At 39.5% G+C, this 13,742-nt stretch overlaps 1 pseudogene; it reads right to left on the bottom strand.

Moving 5' to 3' along the window:
- Nucleotides 1–13,268, bottom strand: part of LOC141648819 (putative glucan 1,3-alpha-glucosidase) — a 61,389-nt pseudogene extending 48,121 nt beyond the window's left edge.
- Between the last annotated feature and the right edge of the window lie 474 nt (nucleotides 13,269–13,742).

Below are 13,742 nucleotides of genomic sequence, written 5' to 3' on the forward strand. Positions count from 1 at the left end.
AATGCAATTCTATATGACATATATAACAAATGAATGCAATCTAAACTATAGTATATGATGCATGATAAATGCTTAAGTCGCTTATGATCAAACCTCCCCCAACCGATTTAAACACTATTTCTAGTGTAGAAATGAATAGGTTTGGCCATTAGTGACTATGCATGAATTCTAGTCTATATGCAAATAACTACATGAATCATGTGAGATATATTACAATGCAAACTATACTGAATGCAAATATACAAACTAACGGTTATTGAGGAACTCCATTAAACCAAAGATTATTAATTAACAATTTCATGGAAAATCATCACTAGCACTCAAAGCACGTAGAAGTCGGTCAAATTCTTGGGAGTGAGAAATAAATAGGCATGGATAACAACACAAGATTATGCAATGAAATAATGCCCAAGTAAAAGACCGAACAAGCATGTCAAGAACATTATGATAAAAATTATAAGAGAAATGATGGATGGAAGGAACATGAAATGGGTAGTTGGTTGGCAATTCACTCAACTCATCCTCCAAATAGTCAAAATCACCACATTCAATGCAAGTACTCTCATTATCATCCAAGGTGATTTTAAGGGTGTCTATTTGGGGTTCCCAAATGTCCTCATCATATTCCTCATCCCAACAAGGTTCATTATCAAAGGGGTTGTCGTAACAAGGCTCACCAAGTTCAACACAATTGTCTCCCTCAAATATATCATCCTCAAAGGGTGAGTTTTCACTCAAGCTCACATCCATATCATTCTCACTTTGCCCATTAACATCAAATTCCATGGAGATTGAGTTCATTGAAACACAAGAAGAGTAGGATGACGGCATCCAAGCATTAGTTTCACAATCAAGAATGTACTCCTCCTCATCATCACTCTCTTCATCTAGCACTCCATCTTCCCAAGGTGGGGTAATTTTATGGACAAAGTGGGTTGGCTCAAGGTTATAGGAAGGTTTATCATCCTCACAAATCTCATTTTCATCATAGTTTTCCTCAATGAATTTTTGAAATGTGATTTTTATCGCTTCCATACCTTCCTTGGCACTCTCAAACATGTCATGTATAGTTTGCTTAAGACAATGAATGGTCATGAACTCAACAAATTTCCAAAATTCCTCACAACTCATCTCACATATCCTACCACCACTCAAGTGAAATGCCAAGTTGTGGGTTTCAAGGTTCATGCCATCATAAACAACACAACATGCTTCATAATTTGAAAGAGTAAAACCATGATGCCAAGCATGAGTCATATAATCTTCAAATCTTGCAACATATTTATCAAATGATTCATTTTTATATTGCCAAAAAGTGAATGTAGACATGTTTGAGCATGTGAAATAGAACAAGTACAATAAAACTCAAGAAAAAGAAGCACAACTAAAACTAGACAAAAGAACAATTCAAATAAACAACACCGTCCCCAGCAACGGCGCCATTTTGATGTGAACGATGTCGTCACTCATCCAATCAAACACATTTATAATACTCAACAAACAACTAGTTAGCGGTAAGTCGAGGTCGATCCATGGGACGGTGGTTACTCAAATTATTCAATCTAATTATGGTTGTGCTTGGGGTTGTCACAATTATAATGGGATGATGATTCTAATCTAATAGATGCAATAAACAAGCAACAAAAGGAAAGATGTAAACAATGGATTAAAAATGCTAGGATATCATGGGGTCATAGGGGATTCATGGGAATTGATCATACAAACATGTTCTCAAATTATAAGCAAGCAATTATTGTTGTGATGGATTGAGTTGGGTTATATATTACAATCCTAGGAAAGTTTGGGTCCCGGAGCCAAATCGATTAGATTGTACAACACCTACAAGTCGACTTAATCTTCCCTACTCAACAACATGCATGGTCTAATGAGACTCGAGTTGGTTTATGTCTTACAAGTCTCATTGAAAAGATAAGAGATGGTAGTAAATGCAAGGATTCATAGGCTTAGCATTTCATCAAACATAACATGTGCATGAGTTGAGATCAAAACAAGCAAGCAAATAAATCATGGAAGCATATTAATTTAAGCATGAATCATTCCCCATGTTGGTTTCCCCTAATTACCCACTAATCCTAGCTAAGTAACTACTCACTCATGGTCAAGTTTAACATGTTAATAAGGTTGTCAATCATACTAACAAAGCCAAACATGATGAACAAGTAAGAAAGATTAACAATAATTAAAACAAGGATTAAGAGAATTATACCTATGGAGATTCCAAAATAATAATGCAAAGAATAATAGAAGAACTTGATGATTGATGGAAGGTTGTCAATCTCCCAATAAACCCAATAATCTTCTAATTACCCAATAATAAACTTGAATTCCTCAATAGTAAACTTGAACAATGATTAAAGGAAAGATTAATGTGTAATTTGTGGAAAGATTAAATGATAATCTATTCTAATCTACTCCTAATCTAATCTAAAGAAGGATTGAATTAACCTAATGAAAACTTGATGATTTGATTATTACAAATGGGGTATTTATAGTGGAAATTAGGTGGATGCATTAGGGTTAACTAAGGGCTAAACTAGTAATTACACTTTTTAGATTTGAGCAAGGAGACTCCGGTATTTTTCAGAGGAAGGGCGTCTTTCTCGGAGCTTGAAGAACACGAAAATCACTGGAAAGAAATCCGAGCGGATTGGAGTCGGGACGGCCGGATTCTTGCGGTGGAATCCGAGCGGATTCAAGAGCAAGACGCTCGGATTGTAGTGGGGGAATCCGAGCGGATTCAGAGCAATCCGAGCGGATTGTAGGGCAATCCGAGCGTCTTCAGCGCGGGGCGCGCGGATTCCTGTACAGCTTCTTTGTTTGAGCTCGGATTGTAAAACGGACGTCATTTTCTCATCCGGACTCCTATTGGAGTGATTCAAAAGCCTAGATCGCTTGTTTTTTCGACGCCGTTCCATCTAGCATATTTTCAGAGCCAAAGGAGCAACTCTTGGTTTGCGTTCCGAGCAATGTTCTTCATGAATGGCTTCCTTGCTTTTCCTCCTTGCTTTAAACCTTATGACCCATCTTTATACTCTTTATTCCTACATAATTGGTCATCATTCTTGCCTCCTCTTCATACTAGTCCATCTAATATCATCAATAAGCTTCCAAATATGCACGAAAAGACGGGAATTTCCGCCTTATTATCTCCTTTTCTACAAAACATATGAAATGCGATAGAAAAGCAAATAGGAAGGTTTTGACGAATAAAATGGCCATAGAATGTTATAATAGTATGCAAAATAGGCTCAATTAGGGGACTAAATGTGCGCAAATAATGTTCACATCAATGACCTGTTTGATCAGTTGAGTGGTGCAACAGTCTTTTCTAAGATTGATTTGAGGTCGGGGTACCATCAGGTGAAGATTAGAGAGGTGGACATACCAAAGACAGCTTTCACGTCGAGGTATGGCCATTATGAGTATGTGGTGATGCCGTTTGGGTTGTCTAATGCGCCGGCAGTGTTTATGGATTTGATGAATAGAATCTTCAGACAGTTCTTGGACCAGTTTGTAGTGGTGTTTATCGATGATATCTTAGTCTACTCTAAGACTAAGGAGGAGCATGAGGAGCATCTGAGGATCGTGTTGCAGACTTTGAGGGATCATGAGTTGTATGCTAAGCTGTCCAAGTGTGAGTTCTGGTTAGAGAAAGTTGCTTTTCTGGGGCATGTGATCTCTAAAGATGGGGTAGCTGTGGATCCGGCGAAGATTGAGGCAGTGACAAAGTGGGAGGCACCGAAGAATGTTGCCGAGGTTAGGAGTTTCTTGGGTTTAGCTGGATACTACAGACGGTTCGTGAAAGATTTCTCCAAGATAGCTAGACCTATGACAGCGTTGATGAGGAAAGAGAACAGGTTTCGTTGGGATGAGAGTTGTGAGACGGCGTTCCAAACATTAAAGGAGCGTTTGACCACAGCTCCTGTCTTAGCATTGTCTGAAGGGACCGAGAACTTTGAGGTTTATACAGATGCCTCAAAGAATGGGCTGGGATGTGTGTTGATGCAGAATGGTAAAGTGATTTCCTATGCTTCTAGGCAATTGAAGCCTTATGAGGAGATCTACCCTATTCATGATCTGGAGTTGGGTGCAGTGGTGTTTGCTCTCAAGATTTGGAGACATTACCTTTATGGAGCAATCTTTAAGGTATTTTCTGATCACAAGAGTCTCAAGTACATCTTCACGCAGAAGGAGTTGAACATGAGACAGCGGAGGTGGATGGAGCTGATTGGCGATTATGACATGGAAATCATCTACCATGAAGGGAAGGCCAATGTTGTTGCTGATGCTTTGAGTAGGAAGAGTGTACATTCTCTGTGTACATCTCTATCCTTGATGAGGCTGAGGGATGAGGTAGCGAGTTTTGGGATACATATGATGCGAAAGGAGATGCCATGGGTGATATGACAAAGACATCTTGAGTTTTATGCGATATTCGAGGTAAGCGGGCTTTGGATCCTAAGATAGTGGAGTGGAGAGCTGGAGTAGAGAAAGGGACAGTGTCCGGTTTTCTATTCATACGAGATGGTAGTTTGAGGTTTGATGGTAGGTGGTGTGTTCCTAATGATGAGGAGTTGAAAAAAACTATCATGACAGAGGCACATTGCACACCATATTCAGTTCATCCAGGTGGAGACAAGCTATACAAGGATTTGAAGAAAACGTTTTGGTGGCCTGGGATGAAGAAAGAGACAGTGAGTTTGTATCCCGTTGTTTGACATGCCGAGAGTTAAAGGGGAACAAGCGACGACCACAAGGTAAGATTCGGTCTTTAGAGGTACCGGAGTGGAAGTGGGAATCCATTTCCATGGATTTCATTGTGGGTTTGCCAAAGAGTCAGCAAGGTAACAACATGATTTGGGTGATAGTGGATCGTCGACCAAGTCATCTCACTTTGTTCCAATGAAAGATACATGGACTAAGGCACAATTGGCTATGGCCTATCGAAATAACGTGCTTAAGTTACATGGAGTCCCTAAGGACATAGTGTCTGACAGAGATGCGAGGTTTATATCGAGGTTTTGGAAGGAGTTGCAGGAATCGTTGGGAACAACTTTGAAGATGAGTACTGACATTTCATCCTGCGATAGACGGGCAGACGAGAGAACAATCAAGACTCTTGAGGATATGTTGCGAGCTTGTGTGATGGATTTTTCTTTGGTAGCCGGGAGCGAGAGGTTGGACTTGATAGAATTTTCTTACAATAATGACTATCACACCGGTATTGGTATGGCACCGTTTGAGGCTTTGTATGGGAGGAGATGTAGGAGTCCAATCTGTTGGGACGATAGTCTTTGAGGGTGGTTTTAGGACCAGAGATGGTACATGAAGATGGTGGAACAGATTAAGATGATCAGGGAACGGATGAGAGCAGCTCAGGATCGACAAAAGAGTTATGCAGATCTACATCGCCGGGACATAGAGTTTCAAGTTGGGGACAAGGTTCTTTTGAAAGTGTCTCCTATGCGTGGGGTTATGAGATTTGGGAAGAAAGGCAAGCTAAGTCAGAAGTTTATAGGGCCTTATGAGATCTTAGAGCGAGTTAGGGAAGTTGCTTATCGTCCGGCTTTACCATTTGTATTAGAGAGAGTGCATAATGTGTTTCATGTATCGCATCGCATTTGCGGAAGTATGTGAGTGACCCGTCACATGTGTTAGAGGCAGAGAGCTTAGAGCTAGATGAGTCTTTATCATACCTTGAGGTGCCGAAGCAGATTCTAGACCGAAAGGTTAGAAAGACTAGGAGTGGTGAGACAGTTTTGCTTAAGATCCTTTGGTCTAACCACGAGACCGAGGAAGCTACATGGGAGCCAGAGGAAGCTATGAAAGAGCGTTACCCTTTCCTTTTCGATCAGGTATGTATGGTTACGGGGACGTAACCTTGTTTCTTTTAGGGGGGTAGGAGATGATCGCGAACAGTTTTTAAGAGTTTTATACCCCTTTTATATGTTGTATCGGTATGTTTGTCGGGATGAGTTGGGTTAGTATCACGTTTTATGTTGAATTTTGTTTGATGGTTGAGTCGGGAATGTTGTGGGAGTACCTTTGTTTAGTAGTGGTTTGAACTTCGGGGACGAAGTTCCTTTTAAGGAGGGAAGACTGTAATACTCCGTATTTATAAGTCTTGGGGTACTATATCGAGTAGGCCTTACTCTGTCGAGTAAGGGTAAGTTGCGAAATAAAATAGTTTCTGACCTGTTGGGTACTCGATCGAGTAGCTGGGGCACTCGATCGAGTAAGGGGGTACTCGATCGAGTACCTTGGGTACTCGATCAAGTGTTCGGTTTTACGGGGAGTTTTCTCGGGTTTTGTTAATTATGCGATTAAGGTATTTAAGCTTCGTCGTCGTTATTCTAAATCACTTTTAAAAAACCTAAATTACTGTAAGAGAGAAAGCAAACAAGTTCATCTTCTTAATCGCATTCTTAGCAATTCCCGGAGTTCAGACGGTCAGTTCTTGTCGTTGATTATACCGTTGAGTTCCTTGCGTCGAGGGTAAGATCTATGTACCCTTTTTATTGCATTTCCTTTGATTTGGTTAAACCCTAATTTAGAGATTGGGGGTTTTATGTGTAGTATGTGATTTGGTAGCCTCTATGTGTTGTATGATAGGAGGAGGGTTCATAGAAGAGGCTTTTTGACTCAGCAGTAGAGACCGTCTGATTGTGTGCATACCAGGTAGGATTTCCTACTCAGTATTAGTCTCATAATGGGATATTGGTTGATGTATTGTATTTGGTTGTTTGCTATAATAATTGTATTGTGATTGTGGTTGTGATCGTTGTTGATGGTTCGCGAGGCGTGGCCTCGGCTGAGTGGGGTCACTTGCGGGAGTGACTTCACGCCCTAGTTTCGCCTTCTGTGGAACCCGCCACGGAAGGGGTGTGCACATTAATGGACAGGGTTATCGCTCACTATGTGGAGCGGGGATTTGGTGGGTACGGCTGCGGTCCCCCACTCGATGTGGCTGGTCCATGAGACGTCGTATTGAGATGATGGGAATTGGTTGGTTGTGTGTGTGACAGTTAAGCTGTCTGTTTATCTTATCATTGTTGTTTATATTGATTTGTGTGATTAGTACTGACCCCGGTGTTGTTTTTGTAAACCTGCGGTGATCCATTCGGGGATGGTGAGCAGATATTGAGCAGGTATTGAGATGAGTACTGGGATAGCTGGGATGCCACGACATGATGATAGGAGTCTTTCGCTGTAGTTTATTAGTTATTTACATTTCAGTTAGAACAGTCAGTTTGAGAACATGTATCGTACTTTTGGTTTGGTTTTGAGGATTGTAACTATTCGCTAAATTATTTATAATAAACGTTGTTTCTTCATTGTTGTTTGATTATCATTTCCTCGGGTAACCGAGATGGTAATGTCTTCATACCTGAGTGGTCCTGGTAAGGCACTTGGAGTATGGGGGTGTTACACTAATGTTAGTAGGCGCATCTCCTTTGAGGAAATGGGTAAAGCATTGGGTCTTGATGATTCACATAGTTATTTCAAGAATGTTGGCAAGTATGACCCCGCTCCTCTTTGTGAGGCGATTTCCGGATGGAAATTTGAGAACTATCATGCTAGTCGCGCTCTATTAGTCCACCATCCGGGCATTAGAGTGTGGCACAAGGTCATAGGAAACACCATCATTGCAAGAAAAGACACCAACCACTTTACCAAGCTCGATTTTGTTCTTCTTGAGTCGGCCTTGAACATTGGAAGGGAATTCACCAAGCCTTTCAACTCTCTAAGGCTTTTGGTGGATAGATGGCTAAATGTTGATTGTGGGAAACAAGGCACTACCGTTATTGTGAATGGAGGTCTAGTCACTCTTTTGGCTAAATACTTTGATCCGAACTTTAACAAGGATAGCAAGTATGTGGCGAAAAAGGGTGGTCATCTCATTGATATTGATACTATGATAAACAAATACAAGTGGGTCTCTCATTACCCTCTTAACACCAAGTATGGGTGGCTTACTAGTGAGGCTAGATCTTTTACTTTGCCTTCGAAGATTTGTCGTTTAAGTGTCCACCGGACAAACTCTCTCCTTCCCTTTTCAAAAGAGGCCGAGTACATCATCAAACAACATAAGGGTGAAATTGAAATGCCTTCCTCTTCCATTGTCACACCACCCTATCCTTTCAAGTACCAAGAGTTCAAACCGGAAGGTGTTGAAGCAAGCAAAGATTATATGACTCTTCTGATGCAAGAGATGCACAAACAAGCCTTCAAGGATCGGGAAGATGCTTACTTAGCCCAATATCCACCCCTCCTTCATTTAGCTAGGCAAGGACTACTTGATCCTTCATGTCCTTTGCCTAGTTGGGCGGATAGGGAAGTCTTCTTTCCGAGTGCATCTAGGGATGAGAGTCCGGATGACGATGAGGTTGTTGGTGATGCGGTTGATGAGGATGATGATGATGAAGAGGCTAGTGAAGAAGAAGAAGAGGATGATGAACAAAGTGAACAACAAAGTGAAGAAGGAAGTGGTGATGAGTCCACTTCTATTGAGGAAGATGATGATAGTGATGATATGATGGAGGATTAGCAAGCTTTGGAGGCTCCTACCCTCTTGAGGTTTGTCTATCTCTCTCTTTGTTTTATTTATTTAATATTGATCATGATTGGAGTAGTCCTAGCAACATAGAGGACTAACACCTCGGCCCCATTGAGGTGTTCTTATTTCATTGTTCCCACTTTTAAAAATCCAAAATGACAAATTTAGTTTCATGCATTGCATTGTGTGTGCATGAACTACACCCAACCTTAGGACATTAGAATTAATGTCTAACTCGGTTTGGGGAAGTACATACATACACAATGGGAGGTAATCTAAATTATCCTCTCCGTCATAAACAAAACCCATGCATCATGTAGTGTAGATTAGTGTAGCTTGCATTTAGGGTAGAATTCATGCATCATGCTTGCATGATTTCCCATCATTTTGGCCATTGAGGACAATGCCCATATTAGTGTGGGGATGGGGAATTCTAACTTAACTTCTATTCAAAAATCCAAAAAAATTGAAAATTTCAAAAAACCATAAAAATGTGAAAAATTGAAAAACCAAAAACAAGTTCATTTCCTTTGTAGTGTAGTCATGTATATATTGTTGTATATATTGTGTCTGTTTTACCCTTGTTCACATTGATCGACTACGCCACATCCGAGACATGAGGATATTGAAGACCGCATGGTATGATCTTTCCAATCCCCTTTTTCCTCTTTATGTTAATGACTATGTGGCTTTATTTTGATTGATGCGGTATAACAATGTGAACTTAGGACTTGCATTTAGTTTATATGGCATATTAGTTGGTAGAATCATTTGCATTAGGATGTTTATATGTTAGTTGCATCATGGCATGTAGTTGCATGTTAGAAAAATTTTGCGAAACCGTCTACTTGGGAAGCTTGACAAGTGTATATAGGCCCTAGTAGATGCTTTTTCTTCTTAAGACTTTGCTTGTTAGAATACTTGTAAAACACCCTAGGATGTGTCATGCTAGTATCCTTTGACCCATGGATTAAAGCCTAGTCAAGAGTACCTTGTGGTGTGATAACTCCTTGGCTACCGTTTATTCCAAGGTGACCCTTAAAAACATGCATCCATCCATCCATCATCCATGTTCTACCATATTTTTGTCATCAAAGGGAATGGGCATAAAAAGAAATCAATTTGAGTTCAATGAAATGAAAAGTGAAAGAAATTTTGCAAAAAAATGCATCAAATGAAAAGAGGAGCAAAAAATAGAACTCCTATGCTTCAAATATAAGCCACCCTCACTACATATGGGGTGACTTTGAAAATGTTCAAAAAGAAATGCAAAGAAAAGTTGAAAGTTGTCAAGTGTTGAATTGCCAAAAATCAAAAATAAATGGCAAGAAAGTGTTCTCAAATGTTATATGCCACGTGAAATTGGGGGGAAAACAACAACAAAGCAAACTCCCAAAGTGAAACTCAAATATCTATCGATCCCTTTATCCATCGTATCCACTTTTGTGCATGGTAGAGAGGGGACGACCCTTCTTCTTGTCTAGGCAAGAGGGGGAATTCCGCGATCCTCCAGTGTTTCTAACACCATAGGGAGTCTACTCTTGACAAAAGCATTTAACGATTGAGGACAAAGGTACCCTAGCTTGACACAACTTGGAGGTGATTTATTGGTATCCTTCTAGGCTTAGTAGTTTGAAGAAATTGCATCTATGAAGGAGTGTGTACCCTTGAATTGCTTCCCTTGTAGATAATTTCCGCCACTTAGATGAGGAAAGTGGCTATTCTTTTGTAGATGCATCCATTATTTGTTTTTGTGTGCCTAATATCTGGATGTGTCACCATTTTGGCAAGACCCACCTTGCCTTACAAGAAGGCATCCTACCTCATGGTTGTCTTGTTGTGAGTTGAAGGGGCGGAGTGAGACCCGCTAATTGTCTCATATCGGCTATGTTATTAGGTTAGTTTAAATAATGGTCCTAGTCTTTGTCACCTCTTTACTCGGGACGAGCAAAGGTTCGGTTTGGGGATATTTGATGTGACCATAATTAGAGCATATTTAGTCCCCGAATTAGCCTTGTTCCCATGCTTTTTAGTGCATATTTGGGTCATTTATTGTCTTTAGTTCTTTGTTTTGCATATTCTTTGAGGTTTTGTGTCCTTGGTAGGAAATGAGTGCAAACCTTGCATTTTTCATGGCAAAACGAGACTAAATTGATTGAATTCAATGACCAAGCATAAAGGAGAGACAAGATTATAAGGCCTTTGTACATACTATAGTATATGGGCAATGATGAGGAAAGATCCTTGCATCCCCGAGGAAATCCCCAAGGATTTTATGAAGAAAAGGGAAGAAAAGAAGAAGAAAGCACGCTGCATGACAATCCGTGCGTCTTCCCAAGAAGACGCCCATCCACCAAGCCACGATCCGTGCGTCTTCCTTACAAGACACCCGGGCAGCAGCAACCAGAAGACGCCCGTCTTCTCCCAAAGACGCCCGCGCAACAACTCACGAATCCGGCCGTCCCGAGCCTAAGACGCACGGATTCCAAGGTAGCACAACTTCGTTTCTTCAAGCTTCAAGAAAGATGCCCATCCTTCTAAAAATACCGGCGTTTCCCTAAGTAGGGACTTAATCATCATTTAAGCCCTTAGTTAACCCTAATTCCTACACCTAATCCCCACTATAAATACCCCATTAGTCTAATTAGAAGAGCATGCTCTTCTTATCAATTCTTAGAGTAGTTAATATCAATCAAATCTCTCTTTAGTTTTGTAATCAACAATTAATCAAGTTTTAATACAAGTTTTATTTCCTTAATCTCTCATTTGTTCATCCTTTATTTCGGGTAATTGAAGATTATTTGAGTTATTATTGGGAGATTGACAACCTCTCAATCAAGCATCAAGTACTTCTTTTATTCTTTGCTTTATTATTGGAATCATTAGTAGGTATAATTCTCTTAATCCCTTTTTAATTATTGCTAATTACTTTCATTTGTTCATCATGTTTCACTTTGTTGGTATGATTGACAACCTTGCTAGCATGTTCAACATGATGATGAGTGAGTAGTTCCATAGCTAGGGTTAATGTGTAATTAGGGGAAACCAACATGGGGAATGATTCATGCTTAAATTAATATGCTTTCATGGTTTATTTGCTTGCTTGTTATGATCTCAACTCATGCACATGTTATGTTTGATGAAATGCGAGCCTATGAATCCTTGCATTTTTTACCCATCACCTATCTTTTCAATGAGACTTGTAAGACATAAACCAACTCGATTCTCATTAGACCATGCATGTTGTTGAGTAGGAAAGACTAAGTCGACTTGTAGGTGTTGTACAATCTAATCGATTCGGCTCCGGGACCCAAACTTTCCTAGGATTGTAAGATATAACCCAACTCAATCCATCACAACAATAATTGCTTGCTTATAATTTGAGAACATGTTTGTATATGATCAATTCCCATGAATCCCTTATGACCCCATGACACCCTAGTGCTTTTTATCAATTGTTTACAACCCTTTTTAATTCATCTTGATTATTTACTTTCATTGCTATTTAGTTTAGTGACCTTCTACATCAACCCAAATTGTGACACCCCTAAGACACCACTAGTTGCAATAGAAATCTCATCTCAATTCCCGTCCCTTAGGATCCGACCTTTACTTGCCTCTTTACTAATTGTAGAGTTGTTTGTGAAGCTATAAATTGTGTTTTGGTCTAGGTGCTCCTAACGAGAAGTTAACGAAAAGATATAGTCCGACCAATAGCCCACAACAAATCGAGATAGAATTTTAGTTGAAACCCTAGGTTGCATGACGACATAAATATCGTGTTACAAACCAATAGTACATCAAACTTAAATTCTAATTAAATAATTCCAATTATATAAATCCTCTCTTATTCTTATAAAACATTAAAAATATATTTTCCAAAAATTAACGCATCATTTTTGTCTAGCAGTGAAGTTATGGCTATGAGGTCATAACTTCACTAACCTTTAAATCAAACAAAGTAAAACCATTACCGGATGACGACCTATACTATATAATCTTCAGTAGATCTTCAGTAAACGAATCGTCTCTTCAGAAGTCTCTCATCTTGAGTCTCGTGGTTGTTATTTGATCTTGATCTTTCTTGAATACAACGATCAAGTGTCTTTGAAGTTGTACCTCCTTGGTCCAAACTTCAAGCCCACGTCATTGTAATTGTTCCTTTCTATATTAAGACTTCAGCACACAATTACACGCATATGTTTATAATACTAAGTCCACATACAAATTATTACTGTCATTATCAAAACAACTAATTAGGACTAAAGGTCCAACACAGGCTAACACCATCCATCATAATCCTTCTTACTCCCATCCTTAACATAATGCCCCATGTCAGTAGCTTCTTTATGAATGTAGTACGATTCATCTCGCTTTATATGAGGGTCAACAATGGTAACCATACGTCTCCCCTTGGCGGCCAACTTGTTCTGCATCTCTTCCGGATGAGGGAAAAGCATACTATCCCAAGTAAATACCTCTTTCCATCAGTATGCTCAATATCAAGCCACAAAACATCAAACGGAATATCATGCTCATCAAACTTCGAGTCCATGTGATAATCATCCTCCTCATCCCTATAATTCCACCTACACGGATGATAACCAGTAGCAAACAACTGCAGCATTGCTGGAAACCCAGTCACAGTCACATACTGCTTAACAACATCCTTAGGCTCCGGCCCAACAAAGTATTATTGAGAGAAGTTATAGAGAGTGTGTAATTATGTTTTAGTTGATATGTTAACAAAAAAAATGTTTATAAAGGTTGTAATATTTACTAATCCGTGGCTTACTTTGTGATTGGTCACTCATAGGATGAACGGCCACGATTTAATGTGGAATATCATCTAATATTTTATGACAACTAAACGGCCACGATTAACTCTTAAGTACCATCACTTTTTATGTTGTTTTAACCCCAGATTATCCTTTTCCCGCCAAAAACAATATTTTCAACCGTTTATTATAAAAGAATTCTACAATCCTATTGATCGCACATTGCAATGATTAGTCGATAGCAACGTACGATCGATAACATCTTAAACCATACGTGGCATGAAATCTTAATCTTAAATCTTGCGTTCTGGTCATATATAAACTCATATTCATCAAACGTTGCTAAAATTAGTCCTACGCTGTTGATCTGAACAATTAACTAATTA

The sequence above is a fragment of the Silene latifolia genome, chromosome 3, assembly GCF_048544455.1.
Source record: "Silene latifolia isolate original U9 population chromosome 3, ASM4854445v1, whole genome shotgun sequence".
Lineage (NCBI taxonomy): Eukaryota > Viridiplantae > Streptophyta > Magnoliopsida > Caryophyllales > Caryophyllaceae > Silene > Silene latifolia.